Source organism: Felis catus, chromosome D2, assembly GCF_018350175.1.
Source record: "Felis catus isolate Fca126 chromosome D2, F.catus_Fca126_mat1.0, whole genome shotgun sequence".
NCBI lineage: Eukaryota > Metazoa > Chordata > Mammalia > Carnivora > Felidae > Felis > Felis catus.
In genome coordinates, this window is record NC_058378.1 from 46,950,393 (window position 1) to 46,962,680 (window position 12,288).

Below are 12,288 nucleotides of genomic sequence, written 5' to 3' on the forward strand. Positions count from 1 at the left end.
GGCAACTGGTGGGAGTTCTGGCTGTAAAGACAAGCCCCTTAGGCAACTTTCCCCCCGTAACTCTAACTTTCCAGAAGTTTCCACAATACAGACTGTATCTTTTTAAAATGAATCAGTTAAGTAATTATTTATTGACGTATGGTTGACATAAAATACATTAAGTTTCAGATGTGCAACATAGCGATTCAATAATTATATACATTATACAATGCTCACAACAGGTATAGTTTCCATCTGCCATCATACAAAGTTATATACAATATTACTCACCGGATTCCCTATGCTGTATTTTTCATCCACATAAGTTATTTATTTTATAACTGGAAGTTTGCACCTCTTAATCCCCTTCACCTATTTTGCCCATCTCCTGACTCCCTTCTCTCTGGTAACTACCAGTTTGTTCTCTGGTGTATTACAACATTATTTACAACAGCCAAGATGTGAAAGCAATCTAAGTGTCCATTGATGGATAAAGAAGATATGGTGTATATATGCAATGGAATACTACTCAGCAATAAAAGAGATCTTGCCATTCAAGATGGACAACATGGATATACCTGGAGGGTATAATGCTAAGTGAAAAAAGTCACAGAAAGACAAATATCATTTGATTTTACTTTATGTGGTATCTAAAAAAAAAGAAAACAAAACAAAACAAATAAAAAACTGAAATAGACCCATATACATAGGATATACATAGGTATCTTAATCCCCTTCAGGGAAGTGCTCAGGACCCTCCCACCTGCATGTGGGTCACAATTTAGAAAGGGCACTCCCATTCATCATTTTATGGTTCTCACAGCAACCCAGGAATGGGGCAAAAGAGTATTTTTTCCCCTTCAAATAGATGAAGAAACCAAGCCTCAGAGGAGTAAGGGAGGTTTTCTGGACTCACACAGTCTGTGGGATAGGAACCTAGCTTTCTTGAGTCTTTAGCTACATGTGGTAGGCACATTTTATTTAGGAAAGGAGAGGGGAGAGGAGGAGGAGGGGAAGGAGGGCAAAGAGGAGGAGGGAGGAGGGAGAAGGAGGGGGAGGGGAAGAAGAAGAGGAGGAGGAATAATGCAAAGTCCCGAACCCGGTATACTCTGGTGGAAAAATAAATGAAACAAATTTGCTGGCAACATGTAGCAATAGCTTTAAGCCTGTGATACTGTCTGTCTTAGCAAACCCTGCCTCTGGAGGTTTATCCTTTAGGAGGGATGTGCCCAGGATTTTGCTAGCCCGTTTTCAGTGCAGGGTTGCTTACACTTAAAAACTCAGAAGAGACCTGTGTCCCAAGCCAGGAGTATGGGCTAAACTGATGGGGTTGTGTCAGCCTCACCTGGGAACTTGTTAGAATTACAAATTCTTGGGCTCCACTCCAATGTGGGCCAGCAATCTGTGTTTTATTTTGTATTTTTTTAGAGAGAGAGAGAGGGAGTGCGTGTGGGGCAAGGGCGGAGAGCTAGAGAGAGGGAACCTTAAGCAGGCTTCATGCTCAGCACAGAGTCCAATGTGGGACTCAATCCCACGACCCTGGGATCAAGACCTGAGCCAAAATCAAGAGTCAGATGCTCAACGAACGGAGCCGCCCAGGCACCCCCAGAAATCTGTGTTTAAATAAGGCCTGCCTGTGGCTGATTTGGGCACCTAATAAGGTTTGAGAACCTTTGGATTAAATAAATTATGGGACAACTAAACAAAGAAATACAATGCAGTTCAAGAAGAAAGCAAAATAATATGTTCACAATGTAGTAAGTAAAAACATATACCATATGATACTAGTTACATAAAACACAGTACATGTATGTATATGTGCCCACACACATGTACAGTCTGGGATGATCCACACCACATGGGAGCAACATACATCTTTGGAAAAGCGGTTCCCTCACCCTTTTGTTCGCTATTTTCTAACTTGTGCACAATAAACATTTAAGAAAACAAGCAATTACTTCTACATTTATTTAAATACTAGTGAAATAAAAACAAAATGCAGGCCCACGAGCAAGATTTTGCAAACCCCATGCCTCCCACCCATCCATCCCTAGGACACATCCCTAGGACGCTGGGGCCTGGGGACAGCATCAGCCTCTGGGTCAGAGCAGCGCTTGCCTCACTGGGTGCAGCCAACGGGACCGGGATGAAGAGCAAACACCCGCCCCTGTCTGCACGGGGTTAAAATACACTGGCTAGAGAGAAGCCCCGTGGGAAAGACATGACATTTGTTTGCAAGGAAACATAAACAGGGACAAGTGAAGACAGAGAAATGTGGTGCAGTGAGAGCCTGATCAAAGCCAGCTGGGCAAGCTGGCCTGGCTGCAAGGAAGAGAGCAGGGTAGAAGGCTCCCTGGGCCAGCCTGGGGACAGGGCAGGGCAGCCTCTAGCTGTGGGGGCTGCCCAAGGGACTAGGGCCTGGAACACAAACACAGCTGGCGGAAGCTGGGTGTGATGGGCCCCAGGCACTGTGAGGCCTGACTTAGTGGTTCCAGTTGCCCCAAGGGGGAGTAGGTCCACCCAGATTTCTGTCTTCTGGACCCTAAGGTTGTAGAACAGTAAAGAGCCAGCATCTGTCACCAACAGGTGCACCAGGCATAGAGCGGGGCATCTCATTTCCTCATTTAATCCTTCTAGTGGTCCTGGAGCAATCCACTGGCACTTTTGCCGTCTAACTTGCCCAAGGTCAAATAGCTGCTGAGCTGCTGAGCCAGGTAGGGCCCACATCCATCTGCAGAGCACGGCAAGCCGGGCCGTCACCAATGCCCCCAGAGTCCTCCCAGTGCCCTCCCCACAGCCCTCCCTGCCCCTCTGGACCCCAGCCCCAGCCCACAGCCCCTCCGCCCACTGCCGTCCACCACTCCTGATCGCCTGAGCCCCTTACAAAGCCAGCGTGAGTCCTGGGCTTGGCATTATCTCCACCCTGACAAGGCTAAGGCAGCTCTACAACGCTTGTTTAAAATTGTGCCAGGCAAACGCTAAGCACATGTTATAAATTATCATTAATTTAAAGAGACATTTCCCTTTGGGAGACACTGATTTCATGAACAACAGCTGAGGCTTAGAAGTTACGCTACACTTAAGGTTTCCCTCTTGGCCTTGGCCTTGGCCTAAATACGACCTTTTGTTGTTTGCCCTCATTGCTTTTAGAGCACAGACTCAGGCTCCCCACTGAGAACCAGGAGGCAGTGGAGGGGTCCCCTGCAAGCCCCAGATGATGTCTGAGAGCATGACTAACCCCCTCCCCGCTGCAGGTTCCAGGTGCGAGCTGCCTCTGGCACAGCCCTGGTGTCCTGTGTGTCCCTCCTCCCCTTTATTACTGTCACTTCCCTCATCCAGGAGAGCCATCACCCTCCTCATGTTGGAAGCCACCCCAAAGGGGGTGAATTTAGCCCGCCTGAAGCCACATCGTGCCCTTCCCAGCTGGCCTTCATCTTCCCTTTTGTATATTTTTCCTTCTTTCTTTTTATTCAAGTATAATTAGTATACAGGGTCATTTTAGTTTCTGATATAAAATATCACGATCCAACAATTCTACGCATTTCTCAGTGCTCAAGATAAGCGTGCTCTTAATCCCCCTTTGTCTGTTCCGCCCCATCATCTTTGCTCACGGGGACACCGGAGGCTTCTCCTAGCAAAACTTCTGAGAACTTCTTTTTAGACATCGTTTCCTCTCTCACAATTCTCACTTGTGGAAAATCTTCTCTCCCTTCTAGAGCGACTCCCCTTCCTGCTGCCCTGCTCTTCCTCCCACCCCCTCTCTGGGGAAGTGGAGTCAGCCCCCTCAACCTGGACTTACTGCCAGGGGAGGCACCCCCACCACTCAGGTGCACCAAATCCTCTACGTTGTCCTCTATGACTTCAATCCTTCTTTCAGGGTCAGGCCAGATCCATGGCCACAGGAAGAGGTGAGAGTGTCCGGAATGGGTGCCTGCCGTCACTCCTAGAGGTTCCCATACTGATTTAAGACTGTCCCAGATCGGCTCATCCGAGAATGAGCACCGCCTTGACCTGCTACTCACTCTGCCTCTCCTGATACCCACAGGTCCCCCTCATGTCCCTGTCTGCAGCTGTCCCCACAGCCTCCCCACCCTTACCCTCCTCCTCACCTAGGCCGGGCCTGTCCCGGCCCCCTAATCCTGTTTCTACCTGGTTATTGTCCTTCCTGTCATAGTAGCCCTATAGTTCATTCTGTCCCCCTCCCTACCTGGGGACTCTCTGGGCCAGTAGCACCTGAAGCCACCCCCTAAGGCTGGCAGAAGTGGTTCTTATCTCTCTCACTCCCTCCAAGGGCTGCATGGCATCAGAGCCAAAACTTGGACAACACAGCCAGAGAAGATGCTCCCATTCCAACATCAGGGTCAATCACCCAGGGATAAAACCCTAATACATAACACTATTACTCACACCATTTTCACAATGGCCATGCCATAGGCACACTGTGGTTTTAGGAATAAAATTTCTACCACTCGGGAAAACAGTATGGGGGTTCCTCAAAAAACCAAAAACAGAACTACCCTACAACCCAGCAGTTGCACTACTAGGAGTTTATCCAAAAGATACAAAAATGCTGATTTAAAGCGGCACATGCATCCCCGTGTTTATAATAGCACTATCAACAATAGCCAAATTATGGAAAGAGCCCAAATGTTCCTTGACTGATGAATGGATAAAGAAGATGTGGTATATACATATACAATGGAATACCACTCGGTGATCAAAGGGAATGAAATCTTGTCATCTGTGACAACGTGGATGGAACTGGAGGGTATTATGCTAAGTGAAATAAGTCAGGCAGAGAAAGACAGATATCATATGACTTCACTCACATGTAGAATTTGAGAAACTCAACAGATGAACACAGGGGAAGGGAAGAAAAAATAAGATGAAAACACAGAGGGAGGCAAATCATAAGAGACTCTTAAATAGAGAACAAACTGAAGGTTGCTGGAGAGGAGGTAGGGAGATGGGTAGAATGGGTGATGGGCATTAAGGAGGGCACTTGTTGGGATGAACACCGGGTGTCGTGTGTAACAGATGAATCACTAAATTCTACTCTTGAGGCCAAGACCACACTGCATGTTAACTAACTTGAATATAAATAATTTTAAAAAGAATAAAATTTCTCCCTGCCCTGGAGAAACTCTCTTATCTGTGCCAAAAGAATATACACAAGAATTTTCATCATGTGCACTTTATAGTAATAAAAAATTACAAATGGCACACATGAAAAAACAAAGTAAAGCGTCCGAAACAATTCCAATCGATACAAAAATAGCAAAATATTTGAAAGGCAAAAAGCGTTGGTGAGCCTGTGGGGAAAAGATACTGCTTGTACACTGTGAGTTGGAGACTTGATAGGGACTCATTGAAACAGATTTAAGTGGTAACTACAGTAACTACAACTTTTATTTTCGATTCCACCCCCCCCCCATGGCAACTAGCTTATTCAGTTTTCCAACTTCTTTTCGAACCAAGCACAGTCATTTAAATTTTGTGGGAAAACCATCCGTTTTATCTAGACGTTCAAATTGAGCAAATTTATTCTATAAAAATATTCATTGTTAATACTCTTTGATCAATGTCTGTGGGTCAATAACAACACATGTCTTAAGCACCGAGTAGGCGCCTGGGTGTGCTCCCTGGGGACGGCTTTCTTCAGGAACATGTGTGGGCAGAGCTCTGAAAAGAGAGAGGAAGTGGTCTGCCTTTTGAGAATCTTTCAGGCAGTAGAAACGGCAATGCAAAGAGGCTAGATGGGACATGTTTCACATCTAGAAATTCCACATGGCTCTTTCTTAGCACTGCCACCTGCCAACTGAGGATTTCCTTCTGTTCACCTTTCAACATCTGGATTATTATGGATCCACTTTTCGTTTTTTACCTTTTTTAAAAATTTGAATTCCAGCGTAGTTAACATACAGTGTAATGTTAGCTTCAGGTATACAATATAGTGGTTCAACAATTCCATACATTACCCAATGCTCATGATGACAAGTGCACTCCTTAATCCCCATCACCTATTTCACCCATCCCCCGCCCCCCGCTCTGGCAAACATCAGTGTTACACACATCAGTGTGTTCTCTATAGTTAAGAGTCTGTTTCTTGCTGTGCCTCTGTCTCTCTCTTTCCCTTTGCTCATTTGTTTTGTACCACAGATACATTGCTATTGTCCGCTTGTCTTGACTAAGAGTCAGGTTCTGTTGCTTCTTTGAATATCTGGCATTGCCCCCTTGAATAGTTGACATTATGGAGATCAGGATTCTGTTATCTTCCTCTGAAGAATACTGGTTTCTAACTGCTTGTTTTTAGATTCTGTAGTTGTCTATTTAACATCCGTTAATCATAGAGGCAAAGTAACAGCCACAATTGTTTATTCCTTCCCTGCAATCCAGCTTTTGTGGGCAAATGAAAATCATATTATAAATGTTCCAGCTAATCCTGAGTCCGTTTCCTTCTTTGTCTAACTCTTACACACCAACCAATATTGCCCCTGCCCTAAATCAATTCAGGGCTGGAGACCACACCTATAGCCCAGACCCCATCAACATCATTCAAACTAGCCAATCCTAAGCTGATTTCTCTGCCCGGCCTTCTCCTATGGAAAACACTGTAAAGGCTCTGGGTCATGTTTTCCCTCACTTCTCCTACCTTCTGACCAAAGTGGTGCTCCCCACTATGGCCCCACATGACATGGGATTTACATTCCCCTTTCTCTTTGGAAGTGTAAGCAATAAATTAATTTTAAATGGCATTGAGCTCTTTGTGTTGTCACTTATTCACCTTTATAAATTAAGGCCTGGGTAAAAATCATGAGTCTGTCAAGTTAAATGACTGCAACTCACCTTCATTCTGTAGAATTTTAGTCCTAGAGTCTGTTGAGTGGGCTTATCTTAGTTTTGTCTCTAGCCCTGATTTCCATGGGAAGCCAGATATGTTACCCAGGTGTATAAGGCATGGTTCTCCAGAGAACTATACCAATGTGTGTGTGTGTGTGTGTGTGTGTGTGTGTGTGTGTGTGTGTACATAGTATATATATACTACGTTGTAATTGGCTTATGCAATTATGGAGGCTGGTAAATCCTAAGCTGCAGGGTGGGCCGGCATGCTAAACACCAGGGAAGAACCAATGTTGTAGTTCATATCTGAAGGCTATTGGCTGGCAAAATGCCCTCTTGCTCAAGGGAGAACAGTCTTTTATTCCATTTAGGCTTTCAACTGATTGGGTAAAGCCCACCCAGATCATGGTAGGCAATCTGCTTTTTCCAAAGTCCGCCTGTTTAAATGTTAATCTCATCCAAAAACACCCTCACAGAAACGTCCAGAATAATGTTTGCCCATATACCCAGGCACCATGGCCCAGTCAAGTTGACATGTAAAATGAACCATCACACCATGACCGTCTGATTTGGCAAGATGTGAATTTAGAACTGTCTCTCGACTGCAGGGCAGCTCCTGAAATCTTCGCTCAGCTCCTTTTAGCCTTCCCGCTATTAATTCCACTTGATCACCTTTGAATTTCACTCTGTTCATGTCCAGTTTAGAAGTTAGCCAAGGAGAGGCAGCTGGGTGGCTCAGTCGGTTAAGCACCTGACTTTAGCTCAGGTCATGATCTCATGGTTTGGCCCCGCATCAGTCTCTATGCTGACAGCTTGGAGCCTGGAGCCTGCTCTGGATTCTGTGTCTCCCTCTCTCTCTGTCCCTCCCTTACTCACACTTTCTCTCTCTCTCTGTCTCTCTGTCTCTCTCTCTCTCTCAAAAATAAATAAACATTAAAAAAAAATTAAAAGTTAGCCAAGGATTTAAGGGAAATTCTAAAGCAGAGTTTGGGTCTCCCCCTCTAAGACTGCTTTCTCTCTAGGATTGTTCTCCAAAACTTCTAGGCACTATGTAAGCCCCACCCTCTGTCTTCCAAGCCCAGTAAGACAGCCACTTTCTACTTACCCTGTGTGTGATCTAAACTGGATGTGTCCTCATGGGTAGAGCCAAATCAACGTGAGCTCACCTGACTTGTCTTCTTTCAAAAATCAACTTCCCTCCGGGCTGAGGCCTGCTTTGAGCAGCTCATCACTGCCTCAAATGGTTGTCTTACCGTATTTTGTACTGAGTTTAGTGGTGTTATTGGCAGAAGGGTTAGATACACTACTCTGTCATATCCAGCTTCAGAATCCCTGGAGTTATTTTTTGAAGTATTTTAAGATTTTGACGCTAAGAAATATTTTTGTGCTAGCATTAAAAACATTTTTTTTTTCAGATTTCATTGGGGTCAGTAAATGTAAAGTGCTTGCTTTCCATCCCTGGTAATTTGAACCTAGATCAAGGCCTGTTAGGGGTGTAGGAGTCATCAACTCAACCCGACTCCTCCAGAAAGCTGAGGGTCCTCCACAATGGCAGGTAGCACCTTCTGGATGACGTGGCTGAAGCCACACAGTCTCCGCTTGGAGTGAGTTTCCTGGAGCCAAAGAACGGAGTCTTTGCTGCGAGCTGTAAATGCCCCATCAGAACACATTGGGGGCAACTCTTGGACACCGTTTGATTTCCTTTTTGGTCAACAGTTATACTTCACTCAAAATCTGTTGCCACTACATAAGAACCACCTTCTGATTTAAACTCAGGAAAGGACAAAACATCAGAACCACGTTGTAAGGCTTTTTCGTCAGTCTCTGTTTTCACAAACATTATTTGTTTGCCCAAATAATGGGCAGCTCTGAGCCACTTCCCTGAAGAGCTTAGGCCACACCACTAAGGACTCCTACCTGTCCACAGAATGAGTGAAGGAGGGCTTACCTTTCCTTGGGGAAGAGAAGACAGCGGGGTCAATTCTGCACTTGCCCCAAACAAGGGGTTGAGTCCTCTTGGTCTCTGCTGTTGATCTAATGTGTGCAGTGGTTGTGAAATGTGAATCTGAGTGGTCCCACACTAACTAGAGACACCTGCTTTGCTTTGAAAAAGAAAAGTGTTCTGGGGCACCTGGGTGGCTCAGTCGGTTAAGTATCTGACTTTGGCTCAGGTCATGATCCTGTGGTTGGTGAGTTCCAGCCCCACGTCAGGCTCTGTGCTGACAGCTCAGGGCCTGGAGCCTACTTTGAATTCTGTGTCTCCCTCTCTGTCCCTCCCCTGCTTGGACTCTCTCTCTCTCTCTCTCTCTCAAAAATAAATAAACATTTAAAAAATGTTTCTTAAAAAAAGAAAGTGTAATTAAAACAACAAAACACAAAGAAAAAGAGCAAGTTCCTCTTTACCGAGCCTACCAGTTCAGACTTCAATGAGATTTGTCAGCAATCTGGCTAATTTTATTCGTAGGAACAATGGTAAACATTAGCGAATGCTTGGTTTATTGTATGATTATCACCACTTGAGTGTTAAGATTAGCTTCGAAGAAATTTATCTTCATGAAAAGAAACATCAGACAAACTATCAGTTGAGGAACAGTCGATAGAATGCCTGACCAGGGCTCCTCAAAACTGTCAAGGAAAGTCTGAGAAACCGTCACAACCAAGACCAGCCTAGGAGATGTGATGACTAAATGTCATGTGCCATTGTGGATGGGGTCCTACTACAGAAAAGGGATATTAGGTAAAAAAAAATTAAGATAATATGAATAAAATACGGACTTCAGGCAATAATACTATCAAATTGGCTCATTAATTATGATAAACCATACTAATGTAAGGTGTTAATAGGGGAAGCTGGGTGTGGGGCATATGGGAACTCTCTGACATAGCCTTGCAACTGTAAGGAAAATCTGACCCTATTCTAAAATAAAACTTTAAGGGCACCTGGGTGGCTCAGTCAGTTAAACATCCGACTTCACCTCAGGTCATGATCTCATGGTTCGTGGGTTCGAGCTCTGTGTCAGGCTCTGTATTGACAGCTCAGAGCCTGCTTGGGATTCTTTCTTTCTCTCTCTCTCTCTCTCTCTCTCAAAATAAATAAATAAATAAACTTAAAAAAGAAAATAAAATAATAAAACTTTATTCAAAAATATGTGTAAAGAAATTAATGTCTAAAAATGAAAACTTCCTTAATCTCACCTTCCCTGAATTTTGGAGTTGACCAAAACTAATTATAAATAATAGGTCACATTTTCTGAGTGCCTCCTATATGTCAGTGTTCTAAGAACTTTCGTGTGTTACCTCCTTTAGGGCTGACACAGATCCTATAGGGTAAGGACAACTATTAGCCTATTTTTACAGATGTGGAAACTGAGGCATGGCAAGGTGAAACAACTCGTCCAGCCCACAGAGCAGCATTTGGCGCCAGACTCTACATACTCTACTACATCCCTACGCTGTGCAGAGAGAAGATCACGAATGATGAGAAAATCATAAGTCAGTGGAAATTCCAGACCCATGAACACTCAGACCCCAACTATGCTGATAAGCCAGTCTGGGATGTTTGAGGCCTGAGCAACTTGCCTGCACTCTGTGTAGAGACGTGCCTCTCATTTGTCGTCCGATGATAATGTACACGTGGAAAATAATATTCTTTGAAGGATGATTAATTTATCTGACAAGTCCAAGATTGTGACAAATGACTCGGAGGGAAAAGAATCAGTCAGCCGGATGGGCCCTGAGCACAGCCTAGACCCGGCCCCTTTTAGACTTCACGTCACAGGCACCACCCCTCTGTTTGCACCTTTAGGCTCACTCTGTCTCAGCAAACCCTACGCATACTCTATCCACGGGAAACGAGTCTTATGACTCCTCCAGGCTGACCCTCCCCTGCTTTCTCTAATGGATCCCAGAGCACATTCTGGAGCGATTTCCAGCATGTGTGTTTTTAATTCCAGTTCTCAAGCTCGGACACTTGTGGGGACATGGGGTTCGCTCTCCCCAAGCACAGCTCATTCTTTGGTGCCCTGATAGTTGCTACGAGGGACCCGAGACCGGCTGCAGAGGCTTCCCGAGGCTAGCACTCCCCAGGTCCTCCACATTGCTATAGGCAACGCTGAATCATGTTCTCCCTCTCGATCAAATCTACCCACCAGTAAGTCTTAACATCTCCGCCTCTAAACCCCCTCCCCCTGCAACCACCTTCTGCGTCCTTGCCTCCAGCACCCCAGCCCAAGCCACACTCGCCTCTTACTTGGACTGGGACGAGAACACCAAGCCGCACTCTTGTGGCCCCAGCGCGATACTGACGTGTCATGACTCATTTGAAAATCACAATAACTCTCATATTGTAATCTCCGTCTGCTTGTCTGTCCACTCTCAGCTATTTCCAAGCTTGGGTAATGAAAAGCAGTGCCACTTATTAACTTAGTCAAACCCCCATATATTTCTTAAAATTCTATGATATATACACCTTAGAACACACCTAGAGGAATATATATATACATATACATACATATATGTATATATATATATATATATATATGAGTTTGCTTTCTATGCATTGCTTTTAATTTATAGATTCAATGTAAACATATTTTTAATTTATAGAGATAGATAGAGACTGATGCACATTTTAAGTTTGTTTACCTTGCCAGATAACCCTCTGCCGTCTCACCTTCTCCTCCTCTGGGTACTGAGTCCTGGATGCAGTAAAACACAGGAGCCCATGTAAGGATGGCTCTTCCTCCTTGCTTTTGAGTGTCATTGGTCCCCTCCCTTTGGGCAGGTGTTCTACCTGCCAAGGTGGGCCTTCCAGGACCTGCATGTGTTCAGGGGGCCCTGGGGCCTCCTGGGCTGGGAAGACAGAGGTTTCTCCTAACCCCTGGCCTCTGCTACCACACTTCCAAATCACTGGGTGAGGCAGTCAGAATGACCCTCACTCATGACATTGTACCTACACACACAGTGACTTCTTGTGGTTGCTTCCAAACACTTCCACAGGCTCCTGCCTATTGGAACCTCCATCACCGGCAACTGCTCCCAAAGAGAGGGGTTGTCAAGAGGGGCTTCACAGAGCTTCCAGGAGGACTGCCACAGAAGCAACCCGCTGAGCTTGAATTTGGGGTTTAAGCCAAAGGGACCCATTGCAAAGAGTCCTATTCTGCCTCCCACGGCATGTCAGCCTTTAAAACCCAAGGAGAGAGCACTGGCCTTCAGCATACTTCTCTGTGTTCTTCACCCGGGGAAACTCTTGTGGGGCTAAAACAGGACCAGAGCCCAGGAATGGCACTGGGGAAATTCATCACGATGTGGGATGGAGGAGAGGACCCCACGGCTTTGTCGTATCTATAGAAAATAAAATGATTGCTGAGAATCCTGAAGCATTCCTCTTCAGTTTATAAGTGTTTCTGCCATTCACAAACCAGAAGTCTTAATTAAAACGCTGTTAAAAGACGCAAATCAATTAACAGA